Below are 22,219 nucleotides of genomic sequence, written 5' to 3'. Positions count from 1 at the left end.
CTATATGCATACCTTGAAACGTTGACTGTAAAAAGTGTTATGGTAACAGTTACGTTTTTGGGAAGCAGCTCCGATGACTTTGACCATGACATGAAAGACACTCTTCCGAGTAACCCCCAAGAAGTTTTAGCCAACACTCGTTGTTTATTAAAAAGATATTATCAAAAGAAACTTAGTATTGAACTTTAATAGTATTGATACGTAAAATGATCGATGAACTTGACAACATGTGTCAAGGTTCAGTTATCAAATGTTTATTAAACAATTATTAAGAGGACAATGATACCATTCTTTTTAACTGCCTCTAACCAACTCTGAATTACTTTTTTTCTAGAACTGTATCTAACCAACTCTGAATTACTTTTTTTCTAGAACTGTATCTAACCAACTCTGAATTACTTGTTTTCTAGAACTGTCTCTAACCAACTCTGAATTACATTTTTTCTTGAACTGTCTCTAATCAACTCTGAAGCATTATACTGATTGGAGTTGGTTAAAGACGGTTCAAGAAAAAAAGTAATTCAGAGTTGGTTAGGGACAGCTGCCTTTCAATACTTAAAGCAACTGGTACATATTGCAAACTTTTTTGCTAATACCTTCTTATTAAAAAACGAGCGAAGGCTAAAACTTCTTGGGAGTTACTCAGAAAAGTGTCCTTAACAAAATATGCCCCTAAACGTAACTTTTACCAATAATACTGTTATATAACAAATATTTTTGAACTTTGTTGTAAAACATATTTTTTTAACTTCTTACGAGATTATATCTATTGGACTGTAACAAGTTTATAAAACATTTTACATCTCACTAACGCGTTGCCTGCCACAGTGAAAAAGGCTGCACGTAGCCAGACATACTTTATTTCGTTCTTTAGGTCATAAATCGTCAAAAATATATGCGTTTAGTTACAAAAGGCTATTAGTCTTGTTTTAAATTATACTGTGATATTAATATTGCGGAAAAATTTTGTAACAGTATTTAAATATACCAATATCTTTGCAATGCACATGTTACACCGTATGGAAACAATAGATTATCTTATCACTCTTTCTTTTCTGATTACAGAATGTTTTGTAGCATTTTAAAGATTTTATTTACAAGTTCTTTCATTGTCTTCACACGGTAACGATAGCTGCCGAAGCAACAGTCACTCGCTTTAACCGAAACAACAAATTATTTACAACCTTGGAAACATTAATCTTTCGACCTACGTGTATTAGAACTTTCTTTCATCATTTCACGAGTACTATCTACCCTAGAAGTGGTGAAACTCTTTTTGGTATCACTCTGTATAAGAGTAAAGTACGAAACATTGACAATGCGTACATTAATAAAGTCTCAGTTTCTATCAAGATAGAAGCACCACTCTATCTAGAGAAGCTGACCGATTAAACTATGAAACGTCATCGAAAGATACACACATCACCTCGACCCATAAACAATCTTCCCAATAATACGCAAGGACCAACAGTCTCTTCGAAGAACCCACCACAGATCCCTTTTCACTCAGCAAATTGATCAACTGAATCAAGACAAAAAGTTTGCGAGTTGATAGTCCTTCCTTCCCAGATCCTCGCCCTCAATTAACGTTTACGGGTCGCCGTCATAGGAGGGGGAGGGGGTGGGGGTGATGTCGTTGAAAAATTACAGAGATTCCAGCCGTTAGATCCGGGGTTTTCAACCATTGCCCGTTCCGGAGTCGTCGAAAGGATTTTCCTTTGGTCTTCGACGCCAGCTGAGTAGCAGCAGCAGCAGCTCGGTGAAAAGGGAGCAAAAACGACGGCCACCAGTGAACGTACCGAAGCTGCTGCTGCTATTTAGTTCCACACAGAGAGTCAGAACGCGCGCGCGCGAGGGAGAGTGAAGAGTAAATGCCGGCGTGTGAGAGCGTGTGCCTGGGTACGCGCGCGCGTGTACTCTCTGGACGAGAGGATGCCTGCATGGCAGGTTAATACAGTACCGCGTAGAGTGGAGGGTGGCTGCTGATGTAATTTTTGCCCGTTTGATGTCTTTAATGGAATCAGGCGCGTATCTAGCAGGCGCCACTCAATTTGCAGGGTGCGACTAATGGCTGCCGAGAGGTAGACGAATGCTCGGGCTATACCCTTCCGTTCCTCGTTTGGTCACTACGCCTGGCCCATACCTGTCATCCCTGAACTACCTATTCACCCGTCCAGCCCTCCCTCCCTAGCTTTAAAAAAATGCCCACGACTGCGAGTTTCACTTGTCCGGTCCAGTGTGGGTTATTTTCTTTAGAATATTTTAGACTTCCCGTTAGACATTCCTACCCAACCCCTCCAAATAGAATGTTTTTTAATATAATATATAGCACATTTTAATAGATGTGGCTTCCATTTCAAGCTGTTTCCATTATCCTGATGCGATCTTTTGTTCTGGTATACATATAAGAATTGAAACTATTGTAGAATTGTTTATCTAATTTGTTTTCTGTCAACTTAATCGTAGTGGTAACATTTGCCAGTGATTATCGTTAATGATGGTTTTAAAGCAGTTTCCTAATAGTTTTGTATTTGTATTGTATTTCCTAATAGTTTTGAATTGTTTCCTAATCGTATTTACTTAGTTGGTTATTTCATACAATTTTCATTATAAGTCTGTTGTTTTCATTTTTGTAGTTGACGCTGAAGTTGCGAACCGGATCTTAAATTATTTAAATCCAACCACTGTCTTAGGGCATCAGAAATTAAGAATGATTGTGTTTCAAAGGTTGAAATAGATTTTACTGCCCTCGAGCTTCAAATCATTTTTCATTTTTCTACAGTGTGTAAGTTCATCGGAAGATTTTAATAATAATGTACGATCCATGTAAACAAGTAGAGAGTCAATAAGCACAAAATAATTCGGTGACATTTAAAAAAAAAGAAAATGGACGTGAACATGTCGGTACTTTTCGTCTTGTGAGTCGAATTAGGGTGGTTCGTGAGCACGCGGAACGAAGGTTTTCACGCAATTTCCTCGACGGAGCGAGAGGCTACCGTGACGCGGAGAAAGAGCCCGGCAAATTTAATTCTCGCTCGTTTTATTTGATCATATTTTATATCGGCTTTTGACGCCGCCCTCGGAAGGCACGCTTTTAAAATACATTACACGCTGCACGGCGGGGTGTTGGGGTGCGCAGAGAGATAGTAGACGCGATAAATACGGTACGTTTGAGCAATAATTTTCGCGGGTCTTCCATTAGTCGTTCCTAACGACGTTATTTGCCCTTTCTGCGAGCCGCCTCGGCGTGTCTCGTCTCTCTAGTCCTCCGATGGCTTCTCGAAAAACGTACCGATCGAATTAACGTGTCTTTTTAACAGAAAAAAATTACCCCCTTTAATCGCGTTATTTTACAGTTCGAGGACAATTGTCGAGATGTACAACACAGGAGGAGTCTTTCAATGTAACCGAGACATTAACGACTTGGTTGTACAATTATTATTGTACACTTCGAATTCACGTTTCGATGTCTTGAATCGTTGTTTATACCATGTTTATAGTTATGTTTTGAAAATAAACATTTTTGTCGTATCTCTGAAAAATATGACATATACCAGTTTAAGTAGAAATATGAAATGAATGAAACAAATTGGGATCGATTAGTTTCTTACGTTTTCTTATTGTTATAAGGGAGCATGCTAAAATCTATTTATTTACTACGTGCACTGACATTTCCTGAAATCTATTCATTTTTCTCAATCATTCGATAAAACGGTAAGTGACTATAAATCGGAGAGGTGCCACCAAATAGGATTCCAGACAAAATTTAAGGTATAAATACGCGGAGTTTCCTCTTTTATGAGCACTCTTGAGCACGTGTTAATTCGCTTGAATTCTCTCGCGAAACGTATTATCCATTTTACAAATCTTCAACTCGAAATTGAATTATTAAATTCACAACAGTCAAATTCTGAATTTTCAAAGATCAAACCTACAATATTTGAACGCACAAGCACAACTAATGTTGCAAATACATTAATAAATAATCACTCGAGCATTAAGTTGTTAAATTCACAACAGTCAAATTCTAAATTTTCAGAGATAAAACTTACACTATTTCAATGCTTAGGCATATCTAAATTTGGAAACGTACACTTTCAAATTTTCACTACCTTCACATTCAAAAGATTAAATTAGTAAATAATCAGTCGAACACTGAATCGTTAAACTTACAACAGTCAAATACTAAATTTTCAACGATCAAACTCCCAATATTTAAATACTCAAGCATACCTAACATTGGAAATGCACATTTCCAAACATTCACAACATACTCAAAAACCTAAAGTCATAAACAATCACCCGAACATGGAATTCTTAAATTCACAACAGTCACGTTCTAAATTATCAAAGATTCGACTTACAATGTTTAAATTCTCAAACATATCTAAGATTTCAAATGCACATTTTCAAATTTTCCCTTACACGTGCCAAAAATCAAATTTCCATCCCTCACACGCTTCACATTTCGCTCGACATTTTCCCCGCATCGTTCCAATCCCCTCGACTCCTGCATCCATACACATCACACACATCTAACACCCACACTCGTGACGTCCACAAAATTCCAAGCAAACTAACGCTCAACGCAAACCCACCGTTTCCCCTGTCACATGCCTACCAAAAGTAACCCAATTAACCGGTGTGTTTCGCCGCGTGTATAAAGTCCTCTTTAGTCCGAGCAGTAGTCCCCACCCCGGTTAAACGACGCGGGCCGTGGTTGTCCCCGAAGTATGGGGAGTCCTAGCGTCACGACGGGGGGCCGGATGGGCGCGTTTTCGCGGGCGCGAAAATAATATTTTATTCATACGCCGTAGACACACGACTTTCGTTGCTCCCTCCCCCGAGGGCAAAGCGTTACGCCTGGGGACCCGACGCGGTTGCACGAGGGGGCGGAGGGACGTGGCGTGGCGCAAGGCGGGGGGCGGAGGGAGGGCAGAGAGGTCGGTCGAGGGGTTGGGCGATGGTTAGAACGTGGCCTCTGGTATCTTTCTCGGGAGGAACAGAGGAAGAGGTGTTTGTGTGTGTTTGCTTGCGTATGTGCATGCACGCTTTGGGTACAAAGCGCGAGGGGTATAAAGCGCGGATAGAAAGAGAGGTGAACGCAGACCGGGAGGAGGAAGAACCCAGGAGAGAGCCCCCCAGCAAAATGTTCCCGTCGCGCCGCTTTGTACACATTTGCATACCGCGTTTCGCGTGTGCGTGACGACGTGTGAAATCCGACCTCCTTCCTTCCTTTCTCCTCCGTTCGTGGTGCACACGTGTCTAGAAGCCCCTGTTCCTTCATCCACGGACCCGGTTCGAGACGTTCTCGCGAACACTGTCCTTTTTTTTTTCGTTTCTATATCTAATTCCCTCCGGTGGAAATCGAACCGTTTTTACTAAACCCCCACCCCCCACCCCTCCTCTCTACCGCCCTGGTTCCTCGCGTAACCAACGAGGAAACTCAGATCCAACGGTTGGGTTTTCACAAGCCGGGGAATAACGGCTGGTAAAATGTTCCAGACACTTTGTACACATTTGCATACCGCGGGCGACTCGTTTATGCGCGGCATACATAATTTAGCCCTTCCTCCACCGCCATTCGACAGTCTCGCAGCAGCCGGAATAGGGGATTATGCTAGCCGGCTGGATTGCTGGATCGGTCGTCGGATAAGGGAGATTGTTTAATTTCCAATCTTAAAATGCTCTTCTCGTTCGTATGGTTTGTGAGGATTCGGAGTGTGGACAAAATGGTGCTTTAGAATCTGACGGTTCGATACTGGAGGTTTCAGTATTATGGATTCTTGAAGACAGCTGGAAATTGGTGGGTAAAGGTGAAAGTGTAATGGATCCTTTTGTTTGCAGACAAGAATGTAAACGTTCATTGGTGGTCTCTGTATATGGTAATATTGTAGAGACTTTCTTTCTCAACATCAATTTGCAAATTAATACTTAGCATACCTACATTTGATAAGCAAAATAGGTATATATAGAGTGATAATAAAATCGGTCTAACAATAAGACATAAACTAACCTTCTGTCGGGAGCATCCCCTTTGAGACATTGACAAAACTCGAAATTCAGCGCAGTGCATATGTTATACATATGTATATACCTAAATTTTTGTCCAAAAAGACCACTTTCTTATGAAAAAATGGCGGCAGTCTAAAAGTTGAAGATCTAACAAGAGAACATCCCCACAGCAAAATTTTATTTCGTTCAAACTGAAAAATTCAAACGAATTTTGTATATCTGGTAAATTATTACCAATAAAATAATTCTTGACAGTGCTGTCGTGAAAAAAATCGTAAGGAAAGTTAAGCATTTCTTACCCCCTGTGTTTAACACTACGAGCTCCCAACGTCTCACAACTTTCCACCCTATATTCCCACATAGAATTGTAATATTCGATGCAGACAAGACCCGGCTGAAATCAGATGGGATCCGTTCACCTCAAAAGATCGCCATCGTCTCGCCCTTTGTGCCAGCAGGGGTGGTGGGGAGTGCTTTTTCAAGTCGTTATCGTGACTTGCCGCAAAAGTTCATCCGCCGAAACAAGGAAATTAAGTTGTCCCCGACCGTCTTTCGGGGGACCCATCCCCGACGATCACGACACGGATGGGGATGTACGAAGCAGAAGGGGCCGTGGGGCGTGGAGGGGAGGGGGTGGATGGCTTAGCATCGACATCTTCCGGTTCCGAGAGGAACTCCCTAACGAGCCAGGGGGGGACGCTTAGAGACGCTCCGCAGGAATGAAAACGACGGCGGACAGAAACGGAAACAATTAAATGCTTGCGCTCGAGCGGACGCATTGTTCCGTCCGCCCCTAGGCTCCCGCGGACTCTCGCGATTCGCTGGATCTGTCCACCGCGCCACCGTTGAATTGAGTCGAGTCGAATCGAGTCACACGACCACCCTCCCCTCGTCCTGACCGTTTCAACGTTTATTATTGGACCGGTTACACGGCGATCACGATATCATATTGTATGGAGCACGCTGGATAAACTAATTTGGCCTTTTTGTAGGATAGAGATTGGGGATACCCTTCCAGTGTTTGAATGATCGTTGTTATTAATGGGTAAGAAGAATCTAAGATAGAAATAAAAAATTGAATTTTTCCAAGAAAATCGAATTTAGTAGAGAAATTATGATTTTAGAAATTTGCCGTGGTATTTTTAATCCTTAATGTGTAAACGTGACCCATTCGTGACGAAACTAGTTTCAGAGGTAATGGGTGTCTTGAAAAATTAAGGGATAGCGAAAGATTGCCCCTCTGCCTAGAAAAAGTTGAGTAGCTATCTTAATTTGGAAGGTTTGAAGATACAATATGAATTTTTTCAGATTTCTTTTAAATTATTACTCATTGAGAAAACCATTGGACATGAAAGACCAATGTTTACATATTAAGGTATTGTACGTAGGTATATTTATAGAGTAAGGTTTGATGTTCACGAGGCAATAGGAATTGTTGACGAGCTAAGCGAAATCCCATATTTCCCTGGACTTTCTTTCAGATTTTTCTTTTGTATTGAAAAAAGTTACAAACATTAGACTCAATGAACAATTTCATAATGTAGTGGAGACTTCGATGAGCATCCCGAAATTGTTTCAGATTTTTCGAAAGCCCAAAACAGTGAGAAAATTAGGCTTGGACATAAACGAACTGTGTTTGCCTGCAGAGGGTTAAACTTATTGAGCCTCTCTAGTACATATGTGTTTTCTCTAAAATAAATTGCCTTACTTTTGTTGTACTAATTTTTCTGATGTTGATGTGTACGTAACTTTTAGTCGTATCCATTCGGAATTAATTTTGAATGAGGAAATATGCAATTTTGTTACTCTTTGTGCGAGCTTGATAGTTGAGCTACAGGCCGCCACTATTGGGTGAAACAATTTATAACCACAGATAAAGGACAAGCAAGAAGTATTCACATTGAACTCCACGTTAAACAAAGCTGCGGTTAGTAATAAATTTTTACTGAAGATATGAGTACAGATGGAGGAGGATTCAAATATTTGAGGGAAAAACTTTTTCGCATGAGTAAAGTGAAAATAAAGGAGCGTAGCTTTGTTCGACCTCAAATTATGGAGGTTCTTAAGAGCACTAACTTGCAATTGAAACTACGTGAAGCTGAAACGAGATTCTAGGGGGCAATAAAATGCTGAAAGCATACGTCATAACGTTGTCAAAAATTCAAACGAAGAACATTACGTAAAAACAATGAAAGGATGGGAATCATGCAAAACAAAGGAATGTCTTTCCTCTTATTGCAGTGATGGGCAACCGGGCCCGCTTGGACATGCTGCCCGTACGGGCAAGTGGCGGGCAGCCGCGGGATCCTTTGAAAGCGATGCGAGGCAAGAAACGTCACGATATATTTGTGTATTGGGATTTCTTGACATTTCAAAGTTAAGTTAATTAAGTGAAGTTTAATTAAAATTCGACCGTACTGTAATTTTCCAAATTCAATTGTTTGCAATTCAAATTCACCCTTTGGCAGATGAAATTCACCCTTTTACAAATCAGATTCAACTTTTTGCAAATCAAATTCAACCTTTTGCAACACAAATTACGTTAATCGATAAGCGTTTCTTACACGAATAAAAATAAATCACCTACTCAAATTATAATCACAAAAGCAACGTAAATTGTTGGGAGGATAAGTTTCATAAGCTGTCGTTTGAAATTTTAATTTTGAGTGCATTTTTTTAAACGTTTTTTCATTACTTTTTAATTCTGAAATTGCAAAAGCTTGAATTTCATTTGCAAAAGGGTGAATCTGATTCACAAAAGGGTGAATTTCATCTGCAAGAGGATGAATTTTATTTGCAGAAAGTTGAATTTAGAGAGCAACAACTATAAATACATAAAAATCCCCAGTTCAGTAATGAATTACTCGTCTGGAGTACCCAAGAAAAATCAAAATGCACAGAAAAAAATACCTATTGCGATTCTCAGTTATGTTCTCAGGGTTTGCAAGTTTATTTGGTAGCTTCCAAAGTAACTAATAAAAAAGAATATGCTTGTAATACAAATGTTCGTCCATGTGTTGCGTTGCATACGTCTGTCTCCGGATACATGCATATGTCGTGAAACACGGTCGACGATCCTCGGGCAACAGCCACGTGACGGCCGGCTTAATGCGGCGAGATCTCTGTCACGATTCCATAGGGTGCCTGTATACCTTGACGAATGACGTTCGATCGTCCGTGGATCATGATTTTACTGCATTGTTCCTGCCACGTGCTGTTACGCTCAAAATGTATAGCGCGCGCGTTTATTTAAGCAAATTACACCGTGAACGAGTGTTCACAGATCGCTGGCGCAAATTACGTCGGTCTCGGCTCGTTGGAGGCGATCAATGAAGCTTGATGGAAACTGGAACCTATTTAAGTGAAACATTCAAGTGTTCACGATGATCGAGGAACCGTTAGATTCTTTCGCGAATGACGTTAAAGAATGCAACAACAATGTCCATGATTCTCAAATAAATTTCTGAAAAAGGCAACCCTTTGAAACGTTCGTCGGAGTTTATCTTTCTTTTGCGAATTTCATTCTTGAAAGTTGATGTTTATACTTATCGTAGAAGTTTTCAATTTATTTTCTTACTTTACGGACGTTTTATATATTCTAAAGTTTTGCTCCAGAACTGTCGGGACCTTTTAATAAAAAAAAAAATATTGTATATTATCTGCTGTAATAATATAATGGTCCAGATATTTTTTTCGAGTATAGATTAAAACTACTAATAATGAAATGTTAAAGATACTTTTTGTTTTTTGTTTCTTTTTATCTTGAGTACTGAAACTATTTATTCGCGTCTCTTCTATTTTAATACTAGAACTACCGAAGATGAACGTGTTTCTATTTCTATCACGTTGGCAAAAGGGACTGGTTGTTGAAAATATGTTAATCGACAAATTAACAAATTTCTTCACTTCTATACATATATTCTAATAAAAATTGCAAAGAACCTCAAAAAATACATTGTTATGAAATTTTCATAATGTTTTTTAAGAGTTTACGAACCAATAATTTTGACTGCCTTTGTTGTAGTTCCAGTGTTAATGGTATGTTTCTCATGTTTCAATAAGATTATTATTCAAAGCATTTAGGAGTGTTCCACTTTATTTACGCACACTGAGATTCTAATTCACGTACAACACCGGGATGAAAATCTTCTTAACAAAAAATAATATACGTCACATTACAGAAGGGTATATTATCGGTAATTTGTTAATAAAAAACAGAGTAATAATATATTTATAGTATTAACAAAGAATACTTTCTTATGTCTGGATGTTCCTTGTAACTTAAGCTCAATAACTTGTCGTTGAACATCATTTTACATCTATGTTACCCATATGTTTAACGCGTTAACTGCCGTGAGATTCACCAATGACTGACACACAACTTGCAAGTATGTTTAACCCTCGTATGTACAGCAAATACAAGGTCATTTGGACCCATCTGTAGCTATTGCCATATTCTTTGCAGTTACAAGTAAATGTAATATATCAACCTGAAGATATAGATAAAATTTTATGCATAATTCCCACTTCAAACCAATGGGTCAAAATGGCACCATGAAGATTATATAATGTCCAATATTTCAAAGAGGTGATAACCTGAGTGTTACGGGCAATTCCCATGAAAAGTGGCCTGCATTTTATGCGTTAAAACAAAGATACTTCATCATCATTACACAGCGGATATTAATACAAACATAAACTATTCACGGTCCAACTAACAGAAACTAGAATCAGAAACGTTTTTACTCCATTAAGGTTTTTATCAGGATCTAAACCGACATAAATAAAAATCTCACGCCACACTGTATTAAACTTCACATTACATCAAATTTCCGACAATCTTGCTATAAATCCATATAATTCGCGATCCAGTCATTATAATTCCCACCCGATCCGCGAGCCTGTCCTCCGATCGCTCTGGATAACACGAGAAATCTCAGGCGGGGGAGTGTCCCCGGGGCACCGTGGGCTTTTCAAGCGGGGAGATATTACAATTTCTCCTGTAAAGATCAACGGGATAAAGGCGCGCACAGTCTCGGGAGGACATTGAATCTGTCCTATTGGATCCACCACGATCGGCTCGGTAAACCTGTGCAACGCGACCGGAGTCTCGGGGCCCAGGGTCTTCCTTTTTATAGGTTCAACGCGTATCCATCGAATATCCCGTGTGTGTAGCCGGTTACCGAAAGGATGGATGGTATTCGCGGGTGTATGGAGCGGTCTAGGGGGCGGCTGGGGCGGCAAGGAGGAGGGGCGAGAGGAGAGAAGGGGGAGGGGCAAGGGGGAGAATGGGGAGGGGCGAGGGGGAGGTAAAACGTGCAGGTTCCACGTACGTCGATCCACATTATGGACCGCGCACGTATATTACCGGGTCAGGATACACGAAGCCGCGGCGTATCGTGCAGAATAGACCAGCGGATTACGGGTTATACACAGTCTGCGGGATTTGAGGGATGTATAGAATCATGTATCTGCGCGGGCCGTGTGTGCGTGCTGCGCACGCGCCCCTCCCCCGCGCCCGCCCCTCTCGCTGTGTGTGCCTGTGTGTGCTTTACGGGCAAGGACTCGATTACGGAAGCCAGGAAGAAGCCATCTCGGAAATCCCAGGGGAGGCCTTGGAGTCTCATTGCTTCGGCTATCAGACGTATTATTGAAAAATCGAAACGGCGACAGGAAATCCCAGAGATCGGTCCTTTTGACCCCCTTAGAAATCGGAATGCCGTCGACATTTATTTTAGTACGGTCCTTTTGTTTCTGGTCTTTTTGGGTTACGACAGCTTTTGGATTCGATGTTTCGTGACATTGGTGCGTTTGACATTTAATCGAGTCAAGACTATATTACAGGCAATACGAACTGTTCGCAGAAATGTATACATATATCGATGATGGTGGTGGCTGCGCTCAGTAGCATTGTCATTTGTATAAACGTTTCAAACTGTATTCTGTATTGTTAAGCCTAGACATGACATTGTGGGGTCACCGGAGAGCACACCGAATAAAGAAAGCGCATTAGATCCTTTTAGCATGCAGTTCGAAATCACTTTTATATTTTGATTTCCTTTCTTTGAATGAAAAGGATATAAAATATATTTTCTTAGCCCTTCGTTGTCACACGGGGTCAAATTGAATCAGAATTTAAATTTGAAGTAAAATATCTTTGAAGCATCGTTGAAAATGTTACTACTGGAGCCATGTAGTAGTAATTTCGGGTATCCTAAAAAACTTTTTCTCAGAATTTTGTTTTTTTCCAAGAATTTTTTTAAAGATGATTGAGCCTAAAATGTTAATTTTTAACCATCAAAATATAATCTATAAGGTTCAAACTTCATCTCATTGTCAGAATGTTTTGCAACTTAATTTAACATCAAATAGTTTTTAAACAATAACTGATTGAATATTGGCTTGGATCAAATTGACCCAGTGTGACAACTATATTTTAAAAAGGGGGTCTGACAACGGAGGGTTAAGATGTCCAAAGAAGGACAGAGAAAGGATTTTCCGAAAATGGTCAATAATATTTAAAATATTTAGATTTCAGTTTAGGATCCACAGTGTCGCATAAAAATGCAACAGAGTCATTTTAGAGTTAAAATAACCAATATCAACCGATTTCTTATCCGTGATAACTGCTCTGTTTCATCTTCTGTAACTGGATTCGAATAAACTTTATGCATTCCTGGACGAAGGATAATGTATTCGAATGATTTTGAAAGCAGAAAAGGAAATGATCTGTAAGATCTGTAATTTAATAAATTATGGGAGAATTGAGTAGACATTTCATGGACAGAATGCAGAAAGACCAGGACAACGAGTGCCCAAATAGACAGATAATTAAATTAATATTTCGACCCCCTTACGCGCGGCCCCTTTTGGTATGGCTTTATAGAAGCATTACAGTGCAACATACAAGGTTCGATAAAAATACCCAGACTACACGCGAAGCTTTGTGCACGGTTAGAGAACGTAGGGTGAAACCAGCAACACTATACGATCTAACCGTCACTTACGTGTTGACTCGCGTTAAATCACTTTTCTTTTCAATCAAGATTGATAACGGTTCCCGTAATTCAATTTTCTTTGTCCGACTATATTCAAGATGGAATTAATCGAGAAGTAACACCTCTTATATGAAACTTTGTTTAAAATTTAAACGAATGGGAATAAATACACCTTTAATCCCTTCCTTTATAACATCGAGTCACACATGTGATGACAATTTCAAATTGTATTTAATAAACATTCATATACATTCATTTTCTTTAAGTTGTAATGAAATAGTGTTTTGCTGGTATTAACATTTAAAATTTAGCGTAAATGTTACACTTGCCATAAGAATAGATTTCCTTTTGTATTTGGGAAATTATTAATGATAAAATAACTCTTGAGAATACACTAGTCTATATAGTATACTTCTGGAAAAATATTAAAATTTATAAACTAAATAATTTCTTCATTTTCAGATTGCAATGAAAGTTGTGAAAGATCAAAGAAAATGCATTGTAATATTTTAATCATCGTTAATATAGAATATATTTTTTACCCCCCCGTCGGAAGCAACTGGTCTCAGCTAATACTGTGAATAAAATAATATATTATTTATTGCAAATAATTTTAGTGTTGCACAGCGTAATTTAGACTCCATTATGTAAACATTTTGCTTTACATGTAAACCTTAGTATAACACAACAATGGAATTGTCAGGATATATAAACGGTCGGGTGTTTAAATAATAAGGTACAGTAATGTTTCAATGAGTGTGACGAACTCGGGTCCACTTTGGAGCATTCGTGTCAAGGCGGAAAAATTTGCCTTTGCACGAAGCCGAGCCTCTGTTTAGCCTCTGTTTACTTTGTTTTGACTGGTTCCATAGGGAGACCCTCCCAGTGGTGGGAGTAACGCTGTCGTTCGTGTAGCATTCATCAATGAATCACTGTAGTAATATCGTAATTTGCCTCTTGTACAATGAAACGCAAGCAAATAAATGATTTGGTACAGTTTTTCAAATTTCATATCCTTTTTCTACATAAGCTAGTACGAAATATTTTTACTAGATGGTCAGACTGTACCAACTAGCTGGGCTTAGCACACGAATGTTTCGGTTATTTTTACTGCCTCGTCTCGCGGTACAAACGATAATTAATATAAAATAAAACATCATCGAAGTAACTTACTTAAAAGCAGCATAAGAACATCATCTCGTAAACACAGAAAACAAACCTCTGTACTATATCTTCCAGGCACATTGGGTCCGTCGATGTTACAAAACACATCGCACCCGACGGAGAAGGCTCGAAGTCTATATGTATATGTGTAACGTTAATCCAACTGTCATTTTTTCAATCAAACCTCATGTTTTCGGTTTTCAAAAGTTATTCTCGAAATTGGACATATTCAGAAGGCTCGCGGTTGAAAAGGGTTGAAAGCAAAATAACCACGACGGAGCAAGGACACGTTCCTTGAGCAAGCCCGATGGCAGATCACAGAGCGCAGAATGCGGCTGCAGTTGGTTCCCCAACGTTCCTAATTCCGTCGGTCGCGCGGACGTCAAACAAACAACCGGCAATTAAATGCAAATACGGCTAATGCGTTCTGGGTCGAATGTGCAAGTCACCAGGCTCGTTATGGAGATCCACCCGCGGCCATGTTGTTTCGGGCTGTGTGCTACACGGGCCCGGCTATATACTGGTCAATATCGATGCGCTTCGTTACGATCATACGAATTCTCGATCCCCACGCTCGATTTTCCCGCCGTTCGAACGGACCCTCGAGGGATCCAGCTGGTATATGTAATAAAGTGGGCCTGGGATAGAGGTTACAGTCTCGATAGCGAACCCGACGTTAGACACGTTTTGTACGATACTAACATTTGAACGAGTTCTACTGACTCGCCGTTTAACCCCTTGCCGTACGATTTCTTTTACGACTTCGCTATCAAGAATTACTTTAGCGTTAATATTTTCCTAGACACAAAAGGAATTCTATTCTGATGTCAAATGTTACATTTATTCTAATCCATAAATGTTAATATCAGCGTAACAGTATTTCAAGTGGACCCAAAGAAAACTAATAATATATGTGTTTAATAAATTCACTTTGAAATCGTTGTCACGTGTCTGACTCGATATTGTAAGGCGAGCGGTTAAGGTGGCTCACGCAAATGTGTAATACTGATAAATTTCGTTGAAAATTTAATAGAACATTGTTAAAAGCTTCAACTTTCATGATGTCACGGAAAAAAAAAGATGTGTTAACGATCAAAGGAAATTAAAACTAAGGTAAAAGTATGAAAATTTAGGTTTTAATGCGTTTGATAGTATCTTCTACATAACTTTCCAATTTTTTCTTAAAAATTAAAAATATAATCAAATTTTTTTACAAGAGAAAAAAATGTTATTTTTTCCACTTATTTGTAAATGTTTTTTCCACAACTTTTTCGAAATGTCGATAGTTTTGAAGGTATTTCAAATTTTCAATCACTTGGTGTCACTTGTCCCCCTTGTTTACGTCTAAGAACTGTTAAGATGTGTCCACTCGATGTGTTAAATTACTTGTAAACTACTTGTTGTATGGAAAAACGTTTGAAACGAAGATTGCTTGATTTTAAAGAGGACGCATGTTACGATAACTGTTAGTAGCACTCGATTCTTTATTTTGTAAGTTTATAATACACTGTATAATTATTAATAATAATAAAAAATGATCTACTTTCGAATAAACTGGTATTATTCAAATATTTACAGTTGAATATACAATCTAAACTGTAACTATGTTTTTTTATAATTCCTTAGTTTTGATGCTGATCGTTTGATTTCTAGAATGTGCTACAATTTATATCATAAATATCTGAATAAATCTTAAGTACGTTTTGAACCTTCCATGCTTTAATACATTTTCAAGATTCAATCTGCTTTGAGTATCGTAACGAATTGTAGGATATTGCAATTCAAAGAAGTTTCGTAATAAATAAATGATTATTGCTATATATGTCCTAGAATATACAATTCTCGTTCCATACGTCTTTTCCTACAACAACAAATCACACAATAATCATCTGGGCTTAGTACACAAGTTCGATGAGTCACCTTATATTTCTGAGCCAATGTTTAATTACAGAAAATTTAGAAATGTAATAAAGACTACGAGACATACAATTAAATGAAGTAGATTTAACTCTAGAACTCCCAAGCCTCGAATCGCCATACGAAAGCATAACAGGGGGTGTTTTCCGAACTATACACATTCTTCTACAATTATCCAGAAAAGAAAGAAACAAAAAAAGGGTTCATAACTTCGGAAATGGATAGTACTTGCCAAATGATGAATAAAACTTCTAATATACATAGGTCGAAAAATTACTATTCTCAAAGTTATAAGCAATTTTTTGTTTCGGTTAAAGCTATTAACTTTCTCGTTTCAGGAGCTATCATAGCGGATGGAAACAATGGATTACCTTCTAATTTCTTCTTTTCCTGGTTACAGAAGGTTTTTTACAATTTTCATTAATTTCTTCACAATTTTCTTCATTGTTTGCAGACGGTACAATAGCTCCCAAACCGAGAATGTCACTCACTTTAACCGAAACAAAAAATTGTTTAAAGCTTCGAATATATTAATTTTTCGACCCATCTGTATTAGGACTTTTTTCGTCATTATTGCAACTACTATCTACCCCAGAAGTTATAAACCCTTTGTTTGTTTTATCCTGTATATATAACAAATGATTTTTTGAGAATTTTTCTCAGACAGGAAATGAATTAAAATTTTTCCAGCTTGTGAGTTCGAGGACCTCCCCCCCTGTAAAAATCCTAGTTTTAAAGAACAATTTTGTCACATCACCTTACCCCAGTCTCGCCAGTCATAAATATCGACAGACTTTAATACGACGGCGCGCAGTCCCACGAATCGCAAGGAAAATAAAGGCATTCCATCCGTTATCTGGAAATCGACAAAACCACTCGTAACTATCCGTCGCGGGCGGAACACTGGGAGAACCGTAGGTATATCGTGTCCGGCGTGGTTCCAGGCGCCAAGTCCCATGGCAAAGAGTAAAGTCTGGCTAACGAGGGAGCCAAGAACAGCTTACTTGGCGGAGGCAGACCATTTTCGAAAGTTCGCCGAGTTGTGTAACAAACTTTACTCAGGATTGGTTGCCCGAAGGGACGGGTGGGGCTGGCGGAAACGTGAGGGAGAAAGGTAGACAGCGCAGAGGGGCGGGAGGAATGGGAAACTGGAAAGTGACAAAGACCCAGTGAAAGGGACGAAGGAGAAGACGAGGCGACGCGATGCGGTTCGGTGTGGTGGTGTGGCAAGCCTGGCGGAAGGGAGCCAACGAGAAGAGATCCTCAGAGAGAAGAGATTCAGTTAGGGTTCTATATAACCGATACCCACCGTTGTACGTCCGTCGAAATACGTGCAACTTCGTAATGATAAGCGATACCACCAGGATGCCTCTGGGAAAAAAGGAACGTTATTTCATCGAGTTCGCCGGCCGTTGCTTGTATATTGATCACCGACATCACGAATTCCATCTTCCATCGCCGAACGATCTCATCCCGCCTCTCAGAGATATAGATAGCGATCAGAAGAGGAAGAGAAAAACAGTTGCTACCACGATGGGTGTATTAACCTTTTAACGGCGGCCGCGGTAGATCCTTACGGGGCGAAATGATACTTTATTTTAGGGACGAGAAGACTTTTTGCTGGAGCAACAAAAACTGATTGAAGCCTCTAAATTGCAAAAAATCGATGATTCGCCGATTTCGAAGTGTGTATCGATTTACCTTTGATGTTTCATCGATGCATGATCATTCGACGGAGTTTTAAGCGATGATCGATAGAATTACGAAATAACGCGAATATTTCACGCGAAGAGGTGACCACGATAGTGCTTTAACGCGGGAAGAATAATTGGCGCGAAATCAATTTTCAATCCGGTCGTGGTAATACCGTTTTGATTGCGGACGCGAAACTGTTTTTGTGTAATAATAATGGGCGAAGCCGCGACCGTTGTGTACAAAGAAATACCTCGCGAAAACCGGAATTGGCTGGCTTATCAAGATAATCGTGACTGGCTTGGCCATTAGCTAGTTCCTTTAACCGATGCGTCCATTAACATAAGTATCAGATAGATGCGTTAAGCGCGTCCGCAGTTGCTTTCGCGGTTGGTGCATTATGGAAATCACGCTTTGATGAGCAGACTGTGGGCTGATTTTCTTACGCGATACTTTCTAGCTTTATTAATTACGACTCCGGATTCCCAGAGTCGTTCTGAGCACTGAATCGTGTGAACGATAATGTTTTTTATTTATACAGAAAGATTCTCCTTTCCTCATCGTAATCCTGTTTTAAACGGAAACGTCTGATTGTGAGAGCCATCCGGAGCGCCTGTCCTGCCATCTATAGGTGAACGAATGGTATTTAGTAGATTTCCAGAGGATAATAGTTTCGTATATGTACGTAATTATTAGTGAACAATAATCTCTAAATGATTAGATGAAAAATATATATTAAATAAAATATTAAATGTTTTCAATAGTATATGTAAATTTATTTTTATCGTATAACATGTAACTTACAGTAGGCATTCGTTTATTGCACCTGTCGGGACTGTAGGCGGCTACATTTTCAGGTATACTGCATTAATATATTCCGTTTCTTCCTTGCTGGACGACAAAGTGCGGTGCACGCACCTGTGTGAGAAATACTTGTCAACGAAATGTATTCCCATGTAACAATAAAATAGCCTGCAATAAACGAGCGTCTATTGTAATACCCTGTCGGGTATTGACCCACAAATGCTAATGGACCACCGACTAAGTATATACATATAGGCACAGACGAGATATAAGAATAGACCTAAATCTTATAGGACTTGGTGTCCCACGAAAATTACACTGATTCGAGCATACTCTAGATAAAAGTTTCTGACTTTAGGAACTACGTTGGACACCATGTTGACGCACAGCAAACACACACACTTGTGACTGCAAATATATTTTTATTAATGTCGTGTTATGAACGATTTTAAGATAAATTCAAAGACACATTTGAAAGTCCTGTTTGAGTAATAATTTCTCAGATAACTCTGTGAAAGAAAAAAAAAATTCTATTCGAACTTGACATTTGCTTCCGTGAGCAAATTATATAGTAACCCCAGCAACCATGGCAGTTTCAGCAGATTCTACTACAGCCCAAGTTTAAAAGACGTAGGCAGTAGTTAGTTTTTGTAGTAACTAGGGCTACTACTTTTACCCGGGTATCCATGAGATATCAGAATGTACGAGATTTGTTTAAGCGACATGTTCCTTTTAAAGATTTAGCTCTCCAGTATAAATCCCTAAGGCCGTTATTTATTATTCATTTCTATTACAGTATCACAAAATAATTGCAAATATTTTTGCTTTTTCATTTGCGAATATCTCATTAAATATAAACGGTCCGATGGAAGCAATTGTAGATTCCGAGGGAGCAAATTGGGATCAATTTTTTAAGATATAAATTGTTAAGAAACACTAATATTCGGCGCCAACTATTTTTCGGTGGCTCTAACGCCCCAGAAAAGTGGGCCACAAAGTATGTTGGATATTACATAGATCTACTTCTATATCTCGTCTGTGATTACATATTAAATAACGACGAATGCTTCATATTTTAATATAAACAAAAAGTAACTCATTCGGATATTTGTTAATTTTTAATTCGATGTTCACTAACCGAAAATTATAACTGTAATAACTTATAAACCACATAATTCCAATTAGAGTAGAAACGACTCTGATCTAGTTGCTTCGTTTCGCAAGTCGTGTTCTTATGTTTTTCTTTGAACATTGAGTTCAAGACAACCTAAACGTTCTGCTAACCTTTCAAACGTTATCTGTGAATTGTAAATCGATAGAATAATTCCCATGGACCCGATATGTTACGCAACCACGATAGGAGTTTTGAGAACTCGGAATTAAGGATTCCAAACCTGTTGTCGCCTGCTGGTATGAAAATTTCTTAACTTTTCTTTATATAGTTCGTATGATTCATTTCCTTCACAATATTTTCCTATGGATTACTCTTTAACACGTTTGCTACCAGTATTCTACATAGAACGCTCCAGTTTCTCGTTAAAAAACCGCTGCGACGTAGTATAGGTGGTCTCGTTGAAAAACTGAATAAAAGATATTTTTTACACCTGATATTATCATATAAATTATTTACTATATCGCTTGTATTTTTGTAATGCCTACTTCAGAAGATAAGTATATTTCACTAAATAGAATATTCGAAATCTAACGTGGACTGTGACGGACAATTTGTATACAAAATAGTGGTGGCGAATGTGTCGAGTAAAAGCAGCAGGTGCATACAAAGAATTTGTTGAAGTATCTAAAATATGAAGGCGCAAGAATCGTAGCGATTAACGTTCGCCTTTAAACGCTTAATGAATATATAGTGGACGTAACCCTGATGGTGCAGATCACTCGCTCAACCAAGATGAAGATGAAAATCCCGTGACAAACACCAGCAGTTCCGAGGGTAGCTCGTCTTCCAATTTGAGAAAACGTCTTCAAAATCTCCCGTGGCCGAACGAGACGACGCGCCTGGCGAGTCGCGCGATCAACACCAGCCGTCGTCTCTACCGAAAACGGGACCGCTATTTCTCCAGCACGACGAATCGAATCGAAGAGAACGTCGAGAACGAGGAGCAAGAGTCATTCTTACCGAGAAGATCCGTGAACGAGTCGAAAGGCAGAGACGCAAGATCGCGAAGGAGGGCACGGATTCGATTGGAGGCCATACAGAGTCAGGCGATGGTTGTTTCTCAACCGAGCGGAGCTAATAGTTGCGAATTGAAAAGTGATTCTAACAGTAAGATTATGAGTAGAACAAGCGAACACCAACCTTCCACGGTTGAAAGTGCCAGGGACGATCCTCAACAATGTTCACCATTGCCAAGAAGTCCTGCTAACCTTAGTTCGTGTCGTAGTCAGTATAACATTAGCAACTCCTCCGTACCACAAAGAAGTCCCTCGTTGCTTCGAATCTTCTCGAACGCGTCGTCTGAAAGCACGCCGAAAGATCGAGTCAAGTTACAGCCACTTTCTCCGGTTTCGTTGGATAGCATTCGACCAAAGAAATTCGGTGGATATAGGCCCTACGCTGGAGTAATTCTACATAATCTTACATCTGGCAGTGAACCAAGTTCTGACTATGAGAACCCGACGAATAGATACGATTTTCCGTCAAAAATCGATCGGTCAGAGTTGATTCCGACCAGCAGAAGCGTTCTGACCTCGAAGATATCCCGAGATAATCTAAATAATCCGAACGACGTGCCTTCGAGGAACGATGAACTTAGAAGTGATATCGGTACTCCTGTTTCAAAAATTAGTACTGGTACCGAATTACCCCTTTCTGTTAAAAGCAACGACCAGAATCTGACACCCCTGTCTTCTTCGAGAATGATACCATGGGAGAGTACTTTTTATAGGCACAATAGTACTCCAAGGAGCGATTATGGCGTTATGAAGGATAGTCTTGACAAATGCACCAATCAACTAAAATTTCACTCTGCAAGGGAGAATACCGATAGTTATGATAAGCGTTTAGAACCTTTACCGTCATTTACAAGACGGATCTACCGTGGCACTGTTTCCAGAACACCAAAGATAGAGGCACTTGAACATACCAATTATAAATTCGAGAAAGAACACTGTGACGTAGAATCGGCACGAAGGTATCAAGAGATTTCAACGTCGAAGGAACTCCTCGATAATTCTTTTTATTCGAACTTGAGTACGAATGTAGATCAGGCTAAGCTTTCGGAAGGTTTTCCTTCTGGTAAAGGAAGCTTGCAGGCTTCAAAAACTATCTTCCGGGAGTCAATGTTTCGGAACTCTCAGGAATCACCGCATAATCAAGAAACCGTGGACTCTGAAATGCTCAAAGCATCTGCATCCAAATGTTTCCTGGTTCGGAGTGGTAACCGAGAAACGAAGGTTCCCTCGTCGACAAGGATAATCCACGTAGAAGCAAAGAAAGCTTCTTCTCCGCAATCGAAATCTTGCCCGAGCGATAGACGCAGCGTTGCTTCGTTAAAAGAATTTTCCAGCGAAAAATTCGATGAAAAGAGAAACGTATTTCCTCGAGTATCTATCGGGAGCAATCAGGAGCTATTTGTCGAGACAAAAAATCAGGATTTCCAAGAAGAGTATTC

Source organism: Dufourea novaeangliae, unplaced genomic scaffold (assembly GCF_001272555.1).
Source record: "Dufourea novaeangliae isolate 0120121106 unplaced genomic scaffold, ASM127255v1 scaffold18, whole genome shotgun sequence".
In the NCBI taxonomy this organism is placed as follows: domain Eukaryota; kingdom Metazoa; phylum Arthropoda; class Insecta; order Hymenoptera; family Halictidae; genus Dufourea; species Dufourea novaeangliae.
Note: the sequence above shows the minus strand (reverse complement) of the source record.